Source organism: Anguilla rostrata, chromosome 8 (genome assembly GCF_018555375.3).
Source record: "Anguilla rostrata isolate EN2019 chromosome 8, ASM1855537v3, whole genome shotgun sequence".
Lineage (NCBI taxonomy): Eukaryota > Metazoa > Chordata > Actinopteri > Anguilliformes > Anguillidae > Anguilla > Anguilla rostrata.
Genome location: NC_057940.1, coordinates 3,662,428 through 3,680,347, shown reverse-complemented (window position 1 = coordinate 3,680,347; position 17,920 = coordinate 3,662,428). Strand labels below are relative to the sequence as shown.

At 46.5% G+C, this 17,920-nt stretch overlaps 1 long non-coding RNA gene across 1 annotated transcript; it reads left to right on the top strand.

Annotated features, from left to right (window-relative positions):
* Window positions 1-8,348: 8,348 nt before the first annotated feature.
* Window positions 8,349-10,115, top strand: LOC135260329 (uncharacterized). Its single transcript, XR_010331527.1, has 3 exons — window positions 8,349-8,610; window positions 9,027-9,576; window positions 9,986-10,115. It is a non-coding gene; the product is annotated as an uncharacterized LOC135260329 (long non-coding RNA).
* Window positions 10,116-17,920: the final 7,805 nt, after the last annotated feature.

Here is a 17,920-nt window from a genome sequence, read left to right as displayed (position 1 = left end):
GATAATGAAGGGGCGGCATAGCTCAGGAGGTAAGACCGATTGTCCGGCAGTCCGAGGGTTGCCGGGGCGTGTCGAAGTGTCCTTGAGCAAGACACCTAATCCCTAACTGCTCTGGCGAATGAGAGGCATCAATTGTAAAGCGCTTTGGATAAAAGCGCTATATAAATGCAGTCAATTTACCATTTGAAGAATTTAAAACACAAAGGAGAAATGACAATAACAAGCCAAACCTGCGTTTCGTTAAACAAGTTTAAGGGAAATATTAACTTTAAAATGAAACGTGTCCAGCGACCTTGATTGAGCAAGAGATTGACTGGAGCGAAAGCCAGCGTGCACAGGGGGGTCCCCCAGGACCGAGTGCTCAGAAGCACTGGCCTCCTCAGCGAGCGAGCCGGCATCGATGCATGCGGCTCATCACACAATGAGCCCCGGGGGACATTAGCGAAAGCAAATATTTGCGCACCACCACCACCACCTCCTCCTCCAGGAACAGAACTGATCGGTCCTGCTGCTTGTGTGCTACGTTAATGCAGAACGCCGGTACTGACCGTGACAGCAAAACCCCCTCCACTAGCACCCTGCCAGAAGATGGCGAGAAAGGAGAAGAAAAAAGAGGAAAAGAGCTGATAATAGAAGTCTATAGGTCTATATTACATTACAGGTATTTAGCATGGTCATAGGTTTGATTCCCGGGTAGGACACCGCCGTTGTACCCTTGAGCAAAGGCACTTAACCTGTACTGCTTCAGTATATGTCCAGCTGTATAAATGGATGCAATGCTCTGTACATCTCTGGATAAGAGCGTCTGCTGAATGCCTGCACCTTTTTACATAGCGTCCATTTATACAGCAGCGCCTTGCTTGAGGGGCAATGGCAGAGTCCTACCCGGGAATCGAACCCGTGACCTTTGGGTTACAGTTTCAGTCCCTTACCCATTATACTGCACTGCTGCCTGTATTCATATCCGTCCTTCCTCCTCCACCCCTCCTCCTCCTCCTTCACCAATCTCAGCACATCGAATTTTTATACCCGAGCAAGACAGTGCGTGAAAGCAGCGTGGAGCGCGATGGACGTTCCCCACAGCGTTTAGCCCTGGCGGCTCGGCCACAAGCGTCTTGGGAGCGTTGCGGGAGCGTTGTAGGAGCATTGCAGGAGCATTGTGTGAGCGTTGTGGGAGAGTTCTGGGAGCGTTGTGGGAGCGTTTTGGGAGAGTTGTGGGAGCGTTCTGGGAGCGTTCTGGGAGAGTTGTGGGAGCGTTGTGGGAGCGTTCTGGGAGAGTTGTGGGAGCGTTGTAGGAGCATTGCAAGAGCGTTGCAGGAGCATTGTGTGAGCGTTCTGGGAGAGTTGTGGGAGCGTTGTGTGAGCGTTCTGGGAGAGTTGTGGGAGCGTCTGGGAGAGTTGTGGGAGCATTGTGCGAGCGTTGTGTGAGCGTTGTGGGAGCGTTGCGTGCAGGGCATCTGGCAGCTGAGTCTTGGTACCAGTCGCCATTTGGGCCACGTGCTCTTTCAATGTTGGAATATTAAAATCCAGCTTGTTTGAAATGCTTTGTCGTGTGTTTTAGTTTTTTTGATTGTTGTGTGAATTGGGTGGGCAGAGTTGGGTATGGCTGGCTGGGTGGGCGTGGTTGGTGGGCGGAGTTAGCTGAGGTTGGGTGGGTGAGTGGGTGGAGGGGGTTGTCCAGGGTGGGCAGAGTTGGTGGCTGGTCGGGTGGGTGTGGTTGGATGGGCAGTATCGGCAGAGTTGGTGGGTGTGATTGGATGAGCAGAGTTGGTGGGTGTGATTGGATGAGCAGAGTTGGTGGGTGTGATTGGATGGGCAGAGTCGGTGGGTGTGACAGGTAAGTGCAGTTGGCTGTGACTGGGTGGGTGGGTGGAGTGGGCGGGGCCTCTCTGGGATGAAACTGAGCTCCTGGGACATGCAGCTCAGTCACAGAGCATCAGTCTGCATTAATGAGCTAAGAATCCAACATCTGAGTATTTTAATATACTTTTAAGTCATTTAACACAGTAGGTTAATATTTTATTAATTTCTTTTTGTTGTTGTTGTTCATTTTAGTTTAACAAACCATAGTACTGAGAATGGCTCTCAACTTGTCCAAGACGAATGGAACTATGAGGGATGACAGGTGACACATACGCAAACTCACACACATGCACGTGCACACACACACGCACACACACACACACACACACAGACACGCACACAAACATACACGCACACTGACGCGCACACTCTTGAAGCAACATTTGTTGTGAAGTATGATTTCATACGCACACAGATTTGGGGTCTGAGGGCAGTAATTTGACACGTCCCTCTGCCCTGTTTCCTGTGTCTCTGAACAGGAAGCTCTAAGTCGCAGCTGTGACACTGAATGGCTCGGGGGACTGTGCGCCCGGTCGGGGCGTGCGCGCACTCTCTCTGTACTTCCTGTCCCTGTTCCTCTCGCGTTTCCTGGCGTGACCCGGCGACGGTTTTTTTGAATGCAGCTCAGAATGCTGCGGCTGAGATGTGAAATGGAGCCCGAGCAGCTGCAGCCTCACAGAAGCGGGGATGTGGCGAGAGCGCACGGCTGAGGAGTTTCGGAAATGCAGCTGAAGTGGGATAAACTCCTCAGAGCCAAGGGGGGGGGGATGGGGGGCAGGGGGGGCTTGGGGGTTTGAGTGCAGCAGGTATGCTTTGCCAAGTGATAGTTGCTTAGTGACAGTTGTCAAGGAGACAGAGTTCTAGAGTCTTGAGGCATCTATGTTGTCTCACATTTCAAACAATAATGAGTGGAGTTTTTTTTTTTTTTTAGAGGGGGGGGGGGGGGTCCAGAAGACAGGGATATGGAGAGGTGGGGGGTTATGCGGTGGAACAGAGAAACAACAGACCCCACAGATGGAGAGAGAAACAGGCCTCTGTGCCTTTTATCTGATCATCTCTCCATCTGAACATTATGTGATTTTTCCCAAAATACTACTGCAGAGACTTTCTGCTTGGGAAAACAGAAAAAAAAGAAAAGAAAAACAAAATAACATAAAAACAGAAAACACTATAAAAAATTTTTTTAAAAACTCTTCAAAGTTAATAACCAATTTTTCTTTATCTGTTCAACAGAGGCATTTCTGAATACACTCACCTAGTTTCAAATGGTGCATATTATCAATCGGCAAGTAAATAAATTTGATTTGAAGTCTCAAACTGACCTGGAAGTGTAGCCACAAACACCACAGTGCTGTCCATATGGTGCTTTATGGTATCTGAAATAGCCGCTGTAAATTGCTCTTAACACAAAGTTCACCCCAGTTTATTTTAAGACATGCTGCTAAAGCTGATAGATTAATACACATCGAGAAAATGTTTGACAGGACAGCATCCCGTCCCTGATTTAAAAAATAAAAAAAACATCTGAAGAATAAAAGGATGTGATTTCACACTAAAAGCACAGTCACTGTCTGAGCCTGTCAACCATGCTCTTTTTAATCCTGCTTGAAAGCTTCCCTACACAAATCACTCTCAAAACAAGAGTTGGATGATTTAGTGTAATCTAAGAAAAAGGGAGAGAGAGAGAGAGAGAGAGAGAGAAGGATAAAGGGGGAGGGAGAGCAAGAGAGGGGGCATACTGGACAAGAGGGGAGAGAGAGAGAGGAAGAGCAAGAAGATGTAAAAAGAGAGAGAGAGCTGTGTGTGTGTGTTTTCCTGGGTGCCCTGTTCAATAGTTCATACCATAGAAATGCTATACTGTACAACAAAATAATTTAAAAAAAACAATTTAACAGGACGTTTTATTTTGCAAGGCTTTGAAATATATACACTAAGGGGGGGGCGGGGGAAGGAACGCAACAATGTGCAATAAACATAAAACAAATAAACACAGACAACATGGCAATGCCAGGCCACACACAGTGCGGAGTGGTCACAGATGCATTTTGGGATGCAGGCGTACGGGCGCTGCCTCGGCCTCCCTACTCCCCTGATCCGAACCCGATAGAACGTGTGTGGGATGTGCTGAATCGCAGCGTCACAAGACACGGTCCTCCACTTAATGCCCAGAAACACGTCTCACAACAACAGACACAGCCACTTAATGAATTGTATGCAACAAAGATGCCAAGAAGTAGTGGCTGCAAGAGCTGGCCACCATTACTGAAGTGTGACTGTAGTAAAACGTAAGGATCGTTACTGGTTTTCTGGTGTTTCACAGTCCACTTTTGCTTACTTGTTGCTCATGTACATTGTTTACATGTTAACGATGTTGTTGACCTTCCTTAATCTTTGTTCATTGTTACATTACATTACATTACAGGCATTTGGCAGACGCTCTTATCCAGAGCGACGTACAACAAAGTGTATAACCATAACCAGGACACAAGTGTGTCGAAAACCCTAGAGAGAAGTACCGGGAAGTGCAGGGAACAACCGCATAGTTCAACTTGGACCCTGAAGGTCAAACTGATTAACACTAACAACGAGAACTGAATGGTCGACTATCAGCCACAATGAGAGTGTGCGGTTTCTCTTTTTTTCCCCATCAGTATGTATCTGACACACGCACGGTAACTTTGACCAGGCTTAAAAATAGACACGTCTAGATGAAAATAACAATAATTAAAATGATTGTCATGGAGGAGAATGAAGAGACAGTGATGATGATTTGCAGGTAAGTGTACCTGGAGAGTGTTCCCCGCGTCTGCGTGTGTTCGGTGCTTGTCCGCTCCGGGGGCACCAGGGTGTGGGGGGGGGGATTATTGTACCGCAATTAATCATGGTGGTGGAGGGGGTGGGGGTCTCGAACATCGCAGCTGCCGTTTTACACATATAATCAGGAATAGTCACTAAATGTACTCCAGGTTAACCGCCCTGCTCTGTGTGTGTGTGTGTGTAGGGTGTGTGTGTGTGTGGGGGGGGGGGTGGTGTGTGTGATGTGTGCGAGTGGTGGGTGGTATGGTGTGGTGGTATGGAGTGGGGTGTGGGTGTGTGGTGGTGTGGGGTGGTGTGTGTGTGTGGGTGTGTGTGGTGTGGTGTGTGGTGGTGGGGTGGTGTGTGTGTGAGTGGGGTGTGTGTGTGTGTGTGTGTGGGGGTGTGTGTGTGCGTGTGGGGTGTGTGTGTGGGTGTAGGGTGTGTGTGTGTATGGGTGTGGGGTGTGTGTGTGTGGGGTGTGTGTGTGTGTGTGTGGGGGTGTGTGTGTGTGTGTGTGGGGTGTGTGTGTGTGTGTGGGTGTGTGTGTGTGTGTGGGGTGTGTGGTGTGTGTGGGTGTGTGGGGTGTGTGTGTGTGGGGTGTGTGTGTGTGGGGGGTGTGGGGGTGTGTGGGTGTGGTGTGGGGTGTGTGTGTGTGTGTATGGGTGTGGGTGTAGGGTGTGTGGGGTGTGTGTGTGGGGTGGGTGTAGGGTGTGTGTGTGTGTGTGGGGTGTGTGTGTGGGGGTGTAGGGTGTGTGGGATGTAGGGTGTGTGTGGGGTGTGTGTGTGTGGGGTGTGTGTGGGGTGTGTGGGTGTGTTGGGGGGGGTTGATGACGGCTATACGCATTCACTACCACCAGCATTGGCACCACAGGCTGTACTGGCGCCCTGACGCCTGATTGAAAATTAGGCCCCGTGATGAACCGCACACCTGCTCATTCATGCACGTTCTCCTGCCTCACAACCTCCGCCGTCCAACTTCCAAACACCGCACGCGTGTGCGGGCCTCACCCGCGTAATTCCACAGGCCCGGCGTTTGTTGCGTTGCATACGTCACGTGCATGATGCACGCGGCAGGGCAGGTGACTTGACTGCGAGTCCGTTTTATACCCCAGAAATGTCTAGTTCCTCCAGGCAGTGGAGGAAGCTAGTAATGATGGAGCCCCTGTTCAGGATCGTTTATTTATTTTTTTATTTGGGTTTTTTTTTTTTTTTTTAACGCCCCCTCTCACGCTCAGGAGCAGGGAAAAACTGTCTGCACACACTGCTCCATTAGGCCCAGATATTTCCCAGCCGACAGTGTGCTGGACCGCACGAGTTAGGCGACGGGGAAAGTAGGTCAAGGCAGGCATCAGCACCACGAGCGGCGCCCAGCCCAGACGGCGCTAAGCTGCAGACCGGGGGGGAATCATTAACTAACGGTCGTCAAAACGAACGTCACAGCCAGCCGGGCCGATAACGCAACACATCGGACCGAAAAGAACGAAAAGGGAGCATAATTGGCCACAGCAGCTCACTTGCAGTACACTAGGCTATGTATTAGGCCTATGTTATTAATTTACAGATTTCCCAGCTCATCACTGGGCTAGGAGTTCTCCTGCTGGCTAGATAGCAAGTATTGCCTCCCCTCCCCGATTTAAACAGGAGATATGAACGTAGGCTACAGGCAGATGACAGGTCTAGGAAATATACCTCCGGTAAAAAACTGCCAAAACCAAAAAAGAAATGTGCTGTATTTTTAGTCCCACGTCCCATCAATGCGATGATACACAAGCACACACACACACACATACACACACGCCCACAGCGCACAGATATCCATCACACTTGCGGCACAGGGATTATAATTACGGGGTAACGGCGTTTCAGCTCCAACAACCAGGTTCGTCCAAATGACTCCGTCATCGAAGCGAGCGCTCGGGGTCTATCCGTTAGACCATGCAGCCCGAAGTGTGTCACGAGTCACGACCGGGGAGACCTGCCCTGCATCGTTACTCTGGATATTTACTGTGCCCTGGAGCTCACCGCACAGCCGGATTCTGCTGCACTCACAACAAATGTATTTATTTTATTTATTTATTTTAAGTTCATGTAACAGGGACCGTCCGCGCATAATAAACACCGACTTCGAGGTTGAAATCCGATGCCCTACACAGCGATGTAGCATAACGGCTAATTTCCATCCCCTGTCCCTGGGCAGGTGAGCAAAAGTAGCATACATTAACACCTACGTTGCAAGCAAGTGAAGCAACAAACTATTTCCTGGAGATACAGCACACGATATACATAATCACCGAGTGGATGTGACATTAAAAAACAGTTTACAGCTATTATAAGACAAAAATAATTCATGAGATTTTAAAAACCGCACACAACAACTACAAAAGAGACAGGGCAGTGAGAACTGAGTCACACATACCTGTAGGCACAGACTGGACTAGAGTACAAAAACACTCTGGCACCTGACAGAACCATTACCTGTGATTTAAAAATTTTTTTTTTTTTTTTTTTTTTAACACAAGTGAAGGTAGAGAAACGGCATAGCTACCGGTCATTAAAGTGTATCTGCAGATGTAGCACCTCCCCCAGAGATTATGGGATGTACGGGAGACGGGCCGTGATTTAACCGTCAGAGATTCGAACGAAAACCTTCGCAGCCCAGATGAATCGACAATAAATGTCACTGCCGAAGTACTCAATGGAGAACGATGAGCTTAACAGGGTTTAAAGGGGTCGGTCGTGAGTGGGGCTTCGCTTAAATTGGGCTTTATTTCTCAGTGTCAAAGAAGGGTCAGGCTCCTGTGGATCACAGCATTTGCATCGATTTCACATCCAGGCACCGAAGGGAAGAAAGGTATATAGGAGAATAAAACAAACCGGAGGACATTTCATATGGCCTCCGATTGGCCCACATCGATGATTCAGTATCAGTGACATCACAGTGGGCGACACTCAGTCTGTGTAGTCGTGTCTTCAAATCAACAAACCACTTTTTACCTAGATACTAGCTGAAAAAACACATTGCATACGAAGACAGATACAAGAGCAAAAGGAAATATTATTGGATCTAATGAAAAGCTAAAAAGAAATCATAACACAATAGCACAGAGATCGGACATACAAACTATTTCAACTTGACTGGTTGGTAAACAGTCATCCACATGAAAGTATGTATTGTGTGTAGATTTTCTCTAAATGGAAAAAAGAAAGTTAAAAAGTAATTAAAAATTAAAACCAAATCTGTTTTTGCCGAATGCCTGACCACAAATGTAATCTTGATGTAGGATAAGGCTGCTATTGCCATCTAGAGGATAACGGTTGTCACTACAAAATCCTGAGTGTAAAGCCCGTGCACACCGCTTACCTCACCTGTGCGTGACGGCTACCTCGCTGAACTGCTGCGGCTTGCACGCATGTGTGTGTCCACACCGCAGTAGCAACGCTGGCGGTGTGGACACACACATGCGTGCAAGCCGCAGCAGTTGCTACTGCTGCAACTGCCAGCCCTATCTTTCTACATTGAGTTTGCCTTAGATAATGGCCATCGATAATAGAATGTTTGATTTAATTTCATTATAATTATAGCCTGCATTGGGTTTCTGCTATGACTATATAGTACACATGCAGCCTCCACTCTCTCCTTTAATAACATGCAATTGCTAAAAGTTTAAAAAAGTAATATTTATATTTTTTTATGTCTGTGACATATTCAGATATAGCCTAGACATTGAGCTCTGAGCTCAATGCGCACGGTTGTGGAAGTGTTGCAGTTTTCAGAAAGACAGAAGTGTCTCAATGAGGCCCTGGCTGACTCCTTATGCATGCAAGAGTGAGAGAGGAAGTGGTTACTGCAGTGAAACCGCAAGGTAACCAGCGGTTTCTGGTAGTCACGTGATCGTACCCCTCCCTCACGTTTTCAGTGCAGATCCAAAGGCCCTCTACACCATCAACAGGGTAAGTGCATATCCTGCACTTGAGCTGCAAATGTTGTAAAGCGGTCGTCATCGTGTAAAAAAGGCTGTTTTCATTTTTTGCCTCCCATGCATGATGGGAAATAAAGATGGCTGCAGTCAGAGTTGGCTGCTAAAACAATCTGCATGATTTTAGCATTTTATTATTTCATCTATTTGTTGTTTTAGACGGATCATCTTGGTATTATAGCCTTTTTATTATAAGACTGTGTTACAGACGACCATTTTATGTTACTTTCTGCTATCCGGGTTGGGTGTTCCTCCTCATCCCGCAGAGAAGCCTCCCTCTGCCTGGAGCGGAGAATCAGGGGTGTAGCACTAAATTCTGAGCCCTATACATAAGCAGTCTCTGTGGGCCCCCTTCCTCTCTTGATCCATGTCTCTCATGCATCATTCCAGGCTTTTCGAGGGCCCTCCCCCCATTTGGGCCCTGGGTAGTCAGTCCCACTTTTCCCCCCCACACCGCCAGCGTTGCTGCTGCGGCGCTGCTACTGCCAGCCCTATCTTTCTACATTGAGTTTGCCTTTGATAATGGCCATCAATAATAGAATGTTTGATTTCATTTCATTATAATTATAGCCTACATTGGGTTTCTGCTATGACTATATAGTACACATGCAGCCTCCACTTTCTCCTTTAATAACATGCAATTGCTAAAAGTTTTTAAAAATAATATTTATATTTTTTTTATGTCTGTGACATATTCAGATATAGCCTAGACATTGAGCTCTGAGCTCAATGCGCACGGTTGTGGAAGTGTTGCAGTTTTCAGAAAGACAGAAGTGTCTCAATGAGGCCCTGGCTGACTCCTTATGCATGCAAGAGTGAGAGAGGAAGTGGTTACTGCAGTGAAACCGCAAGGTAACCAGCAGTTTCTGGCAGTGACGTGATCGTTCCCCTCCCTCACATTTTCAGTGCAGATCCAAAGGCCCTCTACACCATCAACAGGGTAAGTGCATATCCTGCACTTGTTACAAATGAGCTGCAAATGTTATAAAGCGGTCGTCATCGTCTAAAAAAGGCTGTTGTCATTTTTTGCCTCCCATGCATGATGGGAAATAAAGATGGCTGCTAAAACAATCTGCATGATTTTAGCATTTTATTATTTCATCTATTTGTTGTTTTAGACGGATCATCCCAGTATTGTAGCCTTTTTATTATAAGACTTTGTTACAGACAACCATTTTATGTTACTTTCTGCTATCCGGGTTGGGTGTTCCTCCTCATCCCGCAGAGAAGCCTCCCTCTGCCTAGAGCGGAGAATCAGGGGTGTAGCACTAAATTCTGAGCCCTATACATAAGCAGTCTCTGTGGGCCCCCTTCCTCTCTTGATCCATGTCTCTCACGCATCATTCCAGGCTTTTCGAGGGCCCTCCCCCCATTCGGGCCCTGGGTAGTCAGTCCCACTTTTCCCCTCACTACGACGCCCCTGCGGAGAATCACGGAGCTGGAGAGGAGAATGCCTGTCCTCCACCAGGTTCAAAAAAGATGAGCGGGTACCCTCACAGCTGTGGTACCGGGTAAAGGCCGGTGCCAGCGTGCCACCTCCTCCACCCCAGTCTTCCTTCACTGCAGATGACTTTGCAGCATTCTTTGACAAAAAGATTGCAGACATCCACAGCTCCTTTGCCCCCTCCGCACCCTCCGCGCCCTCTGTGCCCTCTGTGCCCCCTCCGCCCCCTGTTCCTCCACATTTTCTCTCCTCTCAGACTCTGAAGTTTCCCAGCTTCTGCTCACCCACTGCCCTACCACCTGCGCCCTCGACCCTATCCCCTCATCTCTCCTCCAGGCAATCACACCAGACATCCTCCCATTTGTCACCTCCCTCGTGAACTCCTCCCTATCTTCTGGATGTTTCCCCTCATCCTTCAAGAGGGCCCACATCACCCCGCTGCTGAAGAAACCCACACTAGATCCTTCAGTCATTCAGAACTACCGCCCGGTATCTCTCCTCCCTTTTCTATCCAAAACACTTGAACGTGCTGCATCCAACCAACTCTCTGCTTTCTTCTCTCAGAACAACCTGCTTGACCCCCACCAGTCTGGCTTCAGACCTGGCCACTCGACCGAGACTGCACTCCTCTCGGTCAGTGAGTCACTCCATGCCGCACGAGCAGCCTCCCTCTCCTCTGTCCTGCTTCTTCTAGACCTCTCCGCTGCATTCAACACTGTGGAGCACTCCATCCTCCTGTCCTCCCTGGCAGCAACAGGGGTCTGCGGCACAGTCCTTGACTGGATTGAGTCATACCTCTCTGACCGTTGCTTCCAGGTTGCCTGGGCAGGTAAGGTATCACCATCCCGTCCCCTCGCCACCGGAGTTCCCCAGGGTTCAGTCCTCGGTCCCCTTCTCTTCTCCTTATACACCAGATCCCTTGGCCTTGTAATCTCTGCCCATGGCTTGTCCTATCACTCCTATGCTGACGACACACAACTCTTTCTCTCCTTCTCCCCATCGGACACACAGGTCCCTGCCCGCATCTCCGCTTGCCTGAGGGACATCCAGAGCTGGATGGACAATCACCACCTGAAGCTCAACCCGGGAAAGAGGGAGCTAATCTTTATTCCTGTTCTATCCTCTCCCCTCCTCGATTTTTCCATTTCCCTAGGGGACACCTTAGTGACATCATCACCCTGTGCCAAGAATCTTGGAGTGGTGATGGACAACAGGTTGTCCCTCTCCAAGAACATCGCAGCAGTAAGCCGGGCATGCAGATTTTTCCTGTATAACATCCGGAGAATCCGCCCCTTTCTCACCACCTACTCAACCCAGCTCCTGGTCCAAGCAATGGTTCTATCCTGCCTGGACTACTGCAGCTCTCTTCTGGCTGGACTACCGGCATCTGCTATCAGACCCTTGCAACTCATTCAGAATGCTGCAGCTCGTCTGGTCTTCAACCTCCCCAGACACTCCCACTCCCCAGCATACCTCCACAAGATATTCAAACCCTACATGCCAGTCAGATCCCTCCGGTCTGCTACCTCAGGACGCCTGGCACCTCCCCCTCTTCGCACCTGCACTTCCCGAACATGTCTCCTGTCTGTTCTGGCCCCACGATGGTGGAATGACCTCCCCGTGGAGGTCAGAACAGCTGAGACACTGACCCATTTCAAGCGACGACTGAAGACTCACCTCTTCAGGCTGCACCTCTCCCCATCCCTCCCTACCTCCCTGTAATCTCTTAAATGACTGTAAGCTTAGGGTTGTAACTAGGTAGCTGTTTCGTAGGTGACTTAGTTAATGCACCTGTCTTAACTACTGCTTGTTTTTTTTGCATAGACTGCGTTGTTGCTGTTCTCGTTTGTGTTAATGTTAATCAGTTTAACCTTCAGGGTCCAAGTTGAACTATGCGGTTGTTCCCTGCACTTGGAACGGTACTTCTCTCTAGGATTCTCGTCATACTTGTTCCTGGTTATGGTTATACACTTTGTTGTACGTCGCTCTGGATAAGAGCGTCTGCCAAATGCCTGTAATGTAATGTAATGTAAAGAGCTACACGAAAACCACTGGGGAATGGCTAATATTAAATCCCTTACAAAAGCCATTTTCGGCAGCCCAGATTACATTCTGGCATAGAAGGGATGGTTAAAACATTTCACATCTGTCAAAAACGCAGACGGCTGCCAATCAGTGCTCCCATGGAAAAGGCACCGGAGGCCCTGGCAACGTATGCACATAGATTTTACTGAAAAGGACAGCAGCAGTTTCTAGTTCAGACGCATTCATACTCACGCTGGCCTGCGGTGAATGAATGGGTAATTTTACTGCCACTGCCACGGTGACAAAGCAGGTCACTACTTTGTCATGCTGAATTATTTGAAGCCATCTGAGAGAAAGAGCATCTTTAAAAAAAACATTTTTAAAAGGCATTTATTCAAAAGAATTACAACAAGGGTTCCATGGAAGAGACCTCAACCCTACAAAATGGCCCCCTTCCTGCTCATCACACACCTGTGTTAAAGACATGTTAATTATAATCACCAGCAGGTGTGCCACTAGCCTTAATCAGTCACACATTTAGACCAGCAGCAGTTTATGGTAGACTGAAGTAATGTGTGAATTTATGAATTAATCATTGTTCTCCCAAATCAGCTGAAACAACTTTTTACAAAAGAGTTACTAATTAATCCTCTTCAGATACAGATGGGCTTCAAAATCCATTATCAATTATCAAAAGCATTATACAAATAGCTAAAAATGCAGTAAATTGGTTATGAAAATGAAAAGTGAGTGTTCTGAACATAATGAAACCTGGAAATCTGTAGCAATCATTATTTAATTTGTCTGACAATCCATGCATTGTCTCTCTCAGTACAAAATGTAAATGTTAAGCTTGATTATAACAGATATTTCTATATAACATTAAAACATTGTAAACACATTTCTAGTGAAGAGGCCTTCATCTTCACAGCCACAGTTGAAGCATTGAGGAGGATGTTTTCAACATGTGGTTTATCATAGTGTTTAGTTTCAGCAAATAGTACATAGCGTACCGTAACTTGAAATGTTCACCTCACATGACAACAGGCAAAACTCCTGCCGAGTACTTCTTAAAACGCCAAGTGCGTACTAGGCAGTCAGTCACACCCAGCTTTGCAGCAGACATGCAGGGTCAACACGTAAGGGAAAAGGTACAGACAGAGCAAGCTGTGCTTGTCAGAGATTACCGGGGAGGAGAGAGAGAGTAGTGGTTACCTGGTATAGTTAAAAAGGTACTCAGTCCTGTTACTAAACTTGTTCCGGTGGAAGAAAACCTGTGTATGAAACATGTTGATCAAATGATTTTGTCACACGCTCAAAAACATTCACATACGGACAGTGATGCATCAGAGTGGAATATCTCTGACTGGGACTTAAGATCTAAGTGGTCAGAACACACATTCTGGGATGAGATTGTGCCAGGCCTTGAGCCTGAGGGAGCAGAAAATAGAAGACCTCCAGAGAGGTTTGCGTGGTAAAAACAAATCAAAGCCAACGCCTTGAAAAAATTTTTTTTTTAAGTAAAGAGATGTATGTGCACAAGTGTTAATGGAAAACTGATCACATGTTATGAGGTGTGTGTGCACAGGTGGTAAAGGAAAAGTTATTTCAATGTTATGTCTCCAGGTGGGAAGTTTTGAGTTTCCGCGAAGGGGTGTGTTATATTCACTTGTGCTAGTAGGACAAATCATACACTATACTTAACTGTATCCTGAATTATATAAATGGACAAATGAGATATGTATTCTGTCGCCTGTGGCTCCAAGGACACAAAAAGAATTCATCAATTTTGTGCATCATCAATCATCATTTCAATTACATCATATTAAGAAAATCATCATTAACATTTTCTACTTTCAATGTGAAGTAATTGGTAGTTTGTACAACTACACTTTCAGAATAGTTTCCCCAACACTGGAATAAAAAGAGCAATAAATACACACAATACACGGAATTAGGTTAAATCAGAGAGTAACTGCCACCAATTACTGACTGATTTAACCTAATTCTGTGTATTGTGTGTTTTTACTGCTGTAAATCAAATTGGGGAAAAAACAGCAAACCCCAGCCTAACCCCCCACCCCACCTCATCCCAGCCCAGCAGAGTCTCTTGACCTGGTCCTGGTTATGCCCCTTTCACCTCACCTGCACTTCTGATCACACTTTGTCTGTTCTGTTGACCTACTTTCTCATCCTCTACCACTTGTGGCGTGGATCCGGGCATGCCCCCACAGGGCCCCTCCCAGCCTTATAGGCATCAGCTAAAACCTGCCACCAGGCCAACTCTTCAGGACCCAGGACAGCGCCCCACTATGATCCCAGCCACAGGACCCTGGAGAGCGGCAAACTGGAAATTCCTCAACTCCCTCCTTTGCAGTCAACACACCTGCAATCAATGAGGCAACACAGCTGCCGCCACTCCAGGGAGATGGCTGGGAGCTTAAAAGGAGGCCTTTTGTCTCCCTTGAGGAGAGGGGTTTTGGGCTGTAGAAGAGCTGTTAAAACTGTTTATAAATTTTTCCCTATTTTACAGAATCCGGTGGAGACGCAGGACCACATCCCTCTTCCTGCTTTGAAGAGGGATCCCCTCAGCAGTCTCCCGGACGCCGTTACTCCTAATTTTGGTTGCTTTACTTTAAGTTAATTCTGACAGGAGACTTTTTAGTTGTTGAGTTTGGTTTTGGGTTTTGTATATAATTTTGGTAAATATAAGGCCCTGTTGGGCTATTTTTCCCCAAACCTCCGGTCTGTGCATTTCTGTGCCACCCCACCTGCACCGTCACGCCCAGTGCGGTGCCACACACTCATTGTGGGAAATGTAAAATTTCTGGTCTGCATGGGGTAAAACTGAGAGGCTCTGCAGACAGGAAACCCAAACAGGAAACCCTGCCCTTTTGCATTGTGCATATCAGACTACATAGCTCCTTTATAGGAAGCCCCATTAGCTGAGAGTCTTGAAGGAATAAAACTAGGGCTGTCAATCAATTAAAATTTTTTATCGAATTAATTACGATATGCTGATTAATCAAATTAATCACAATGAATTGCATATATCAATATTTGCTTGGAAAAGTACATCAATTAATGAACATAAACATTAAATAATATTATATGCGTTAATTTGCATAATTTTCTATAATTAATCGAAATTGGTAAATGGACTGCATTTTTATAGCGCTTTTATCCAAATCGCTTTACAATTGATGCCTCTCATTCGCCAGAGCATTTAGGGGTTAGGGGTTAGGTGTCTTGCTCAAGGACACTTCCACACACCCAGGGCAGGGTTTGAACCGGCAACCCTCCGACTGTCAGACAATCGGTCTTACCTCCTGAGCTATGTCGCCCCATATATTATTGCGTTAATTTGACAGCCCTAAATAAAACAGTTTAGCAGGATTTTCATTATGAAGTAGTGTTGGTTACTGGTTTGATGAAATAAATATGTTTTAAGTTAGTTTTAAGAGTTTATATATCATACGAACCCAGTTGGCAGTGTTCGTGGGTGGGAAGCCGGTGAGGGTATGAGTCCTGATCGCTGCAATAGCGACTCCTACTGGTTGGTCAGAGTGCCTGTTCAGCAGGGAGGGGATTGTACTTTGCTAACCTCTAATAAAGATGGTTAAATGTAAGATACATATTAGTACAAATAATGTCACTAATTTCAGATTACTGGCATATGAGGTGTAAACATCAGGGCAAAAACACAAAATTGGTGTGTCTATTGCTCCTTGATTAAAATGATGAAAAATTGATCTATGCGTCTGTTACGTCTAGGTTAGACTACTGTAACGCCCTGCTTTCTGGCTGCCCTAATAACTCATTAAAGAGTCTCCAGCTTGTACAGAATGCAGCTGCTCGTATCTTGACCAGAACTAAGAAGTATGAGCACATTACACCAGTACTAGCGTCGCTTCACTGGCTACCCATTAAGCATAGGATAGACTTCAAGGTTTTGCTCCTGACTTGGATGTGCATGGACGTGCACCTGTGTACATATCTAACCTGCTCCTACCTTATAAGCCCACAAGGTCACTCCGATCCCAAGACGCAGGCTACTTGGTAGTCCCAAGAATTTCCAAAAGGTGGTAGGGCTTTCTCCTACAGAGCTCCACTATTGTGGAACCAGCTTCCAAAATTTATAAAGGAGTCAGACACAGTCTCAATATTTAAATCTAGATTAAAAATGCACCTCTATGCTCAGGCTTACAATCAGTTGTAGTCTGGAGACAGGGTACGAGAAGCCTGTAGTCATAGAGCTTTGTAGGTGGCAATCCTTTCCTTACTGTCGCATGTCAATCAGCTGTGACCCGACTTTACATGGGCTGGCTCTTGATAGGCGGGTATGGTTGTCTACCCCTCATGACTGCATGGGCTCTCCATCCCTGTCCTAGTAGATATGCAGCCATATTCTACTCCTGGCGGGGTCCCCCCAGTACATACCACTGGCACTTACTCACTGTCTGCTATATTGCAAATTCCTTAACTGCCGTTTCTACCCTCTTCCCCACGCTGCCGGCGGGGCTCTTGCCCCAACCCTCGAGAGTGCTTCGAGAATCGTCTGGTCTCCCCCAACTCTGCGGTCCAGCCCCTCCTTCGTCATTGCCTCCACCCTGCCCACATCTGCCGCCACCTGCTGTTCCCCATCATCGCCACCCAGCCCCACCCATCATCTGAGCCACATCACATATCATATCTTGTGCATAAACTGGCTGACATGCTGGTCACCAGTCGGCACCCTGAGGAGGATGGGTTTCCGCCTTGAGCCTGGTTCCTTCCAAGGTTTCTCCCCATCTGCCACAGGGAGTTTTTCCTTGCCACTGTTGCCTTAGGCTTGCTCCTGGGGGGGTTTAGGCTAGGGTTGTCTGTAAAGCGTATTGTGACAACTGTTGTAAAATACGCTATACAAATAAAATTTGATTGATTGAAATTTGATAAATTTGATTGGATCTGGGGGAGATAGCGTGAACCTGCGCACGCGTTACGCTCTCCCAGTGAAACTCCTCGCTGTCAGGTGAAAAGAAGCAGCTGGCGACTCTGCATGTATCAGAGGAGGCATGTGGTAGTCTACACCCTCCCCAGACCAACAGAAGGTTAGCGCATCGACCAGGACTGTGATACACACGGGGAATTGGTATAACGACTAAATTGGGGAGAAAATGGGAGAAAAATGGCAACAACAACAAAAAAGAGTTTATGTATATATATATATATATATATATATATATATATATATATATAATTTTAATCAAGGAGCAATAGACACACCAATTTTGTGTTTTTGCCCTGATCTTAAAATGTTTACACCTCATATGCCAGTAATCTGAAATTAGTGACATTATTTGTACTAATATGTATCTTACATTAACCATCTTTATTAGAGGTTAGCAAAGTACAATTGTAGTCATTATATTCAAATTGTTGTGATGCTACGCTACTATTATATAAACTTTGTTCATTTCATAGAATATACCGTTATCTTCATCACACAAGCAAATGTATTTGTACGCCTGTCAGCTCTTTGTTAGTGCACTGTGCTACCTAACACTTCCTGACTGGTTTAGACAGCTGTGGTGAGCATCTTCTGCTTCACTGGCATTTTTTGTGCATTTCCTTCTTCGTCATTTTAGAACAGACGCACGCTCATTTCAGCTTTCATTCAAGTAGAAGTAAAATTGAGGTCAGTGTTTTTTTAGGGCTCACCTTTCAGTCAAATAAAACAACAGAAAGATGGATATCTGTGGATCTGAAGACTGCAGATCAGGTTGGAACTGTTCCATTTTCTTCTCTTTCTTTTAATATCCTTTTATTGTTCTCT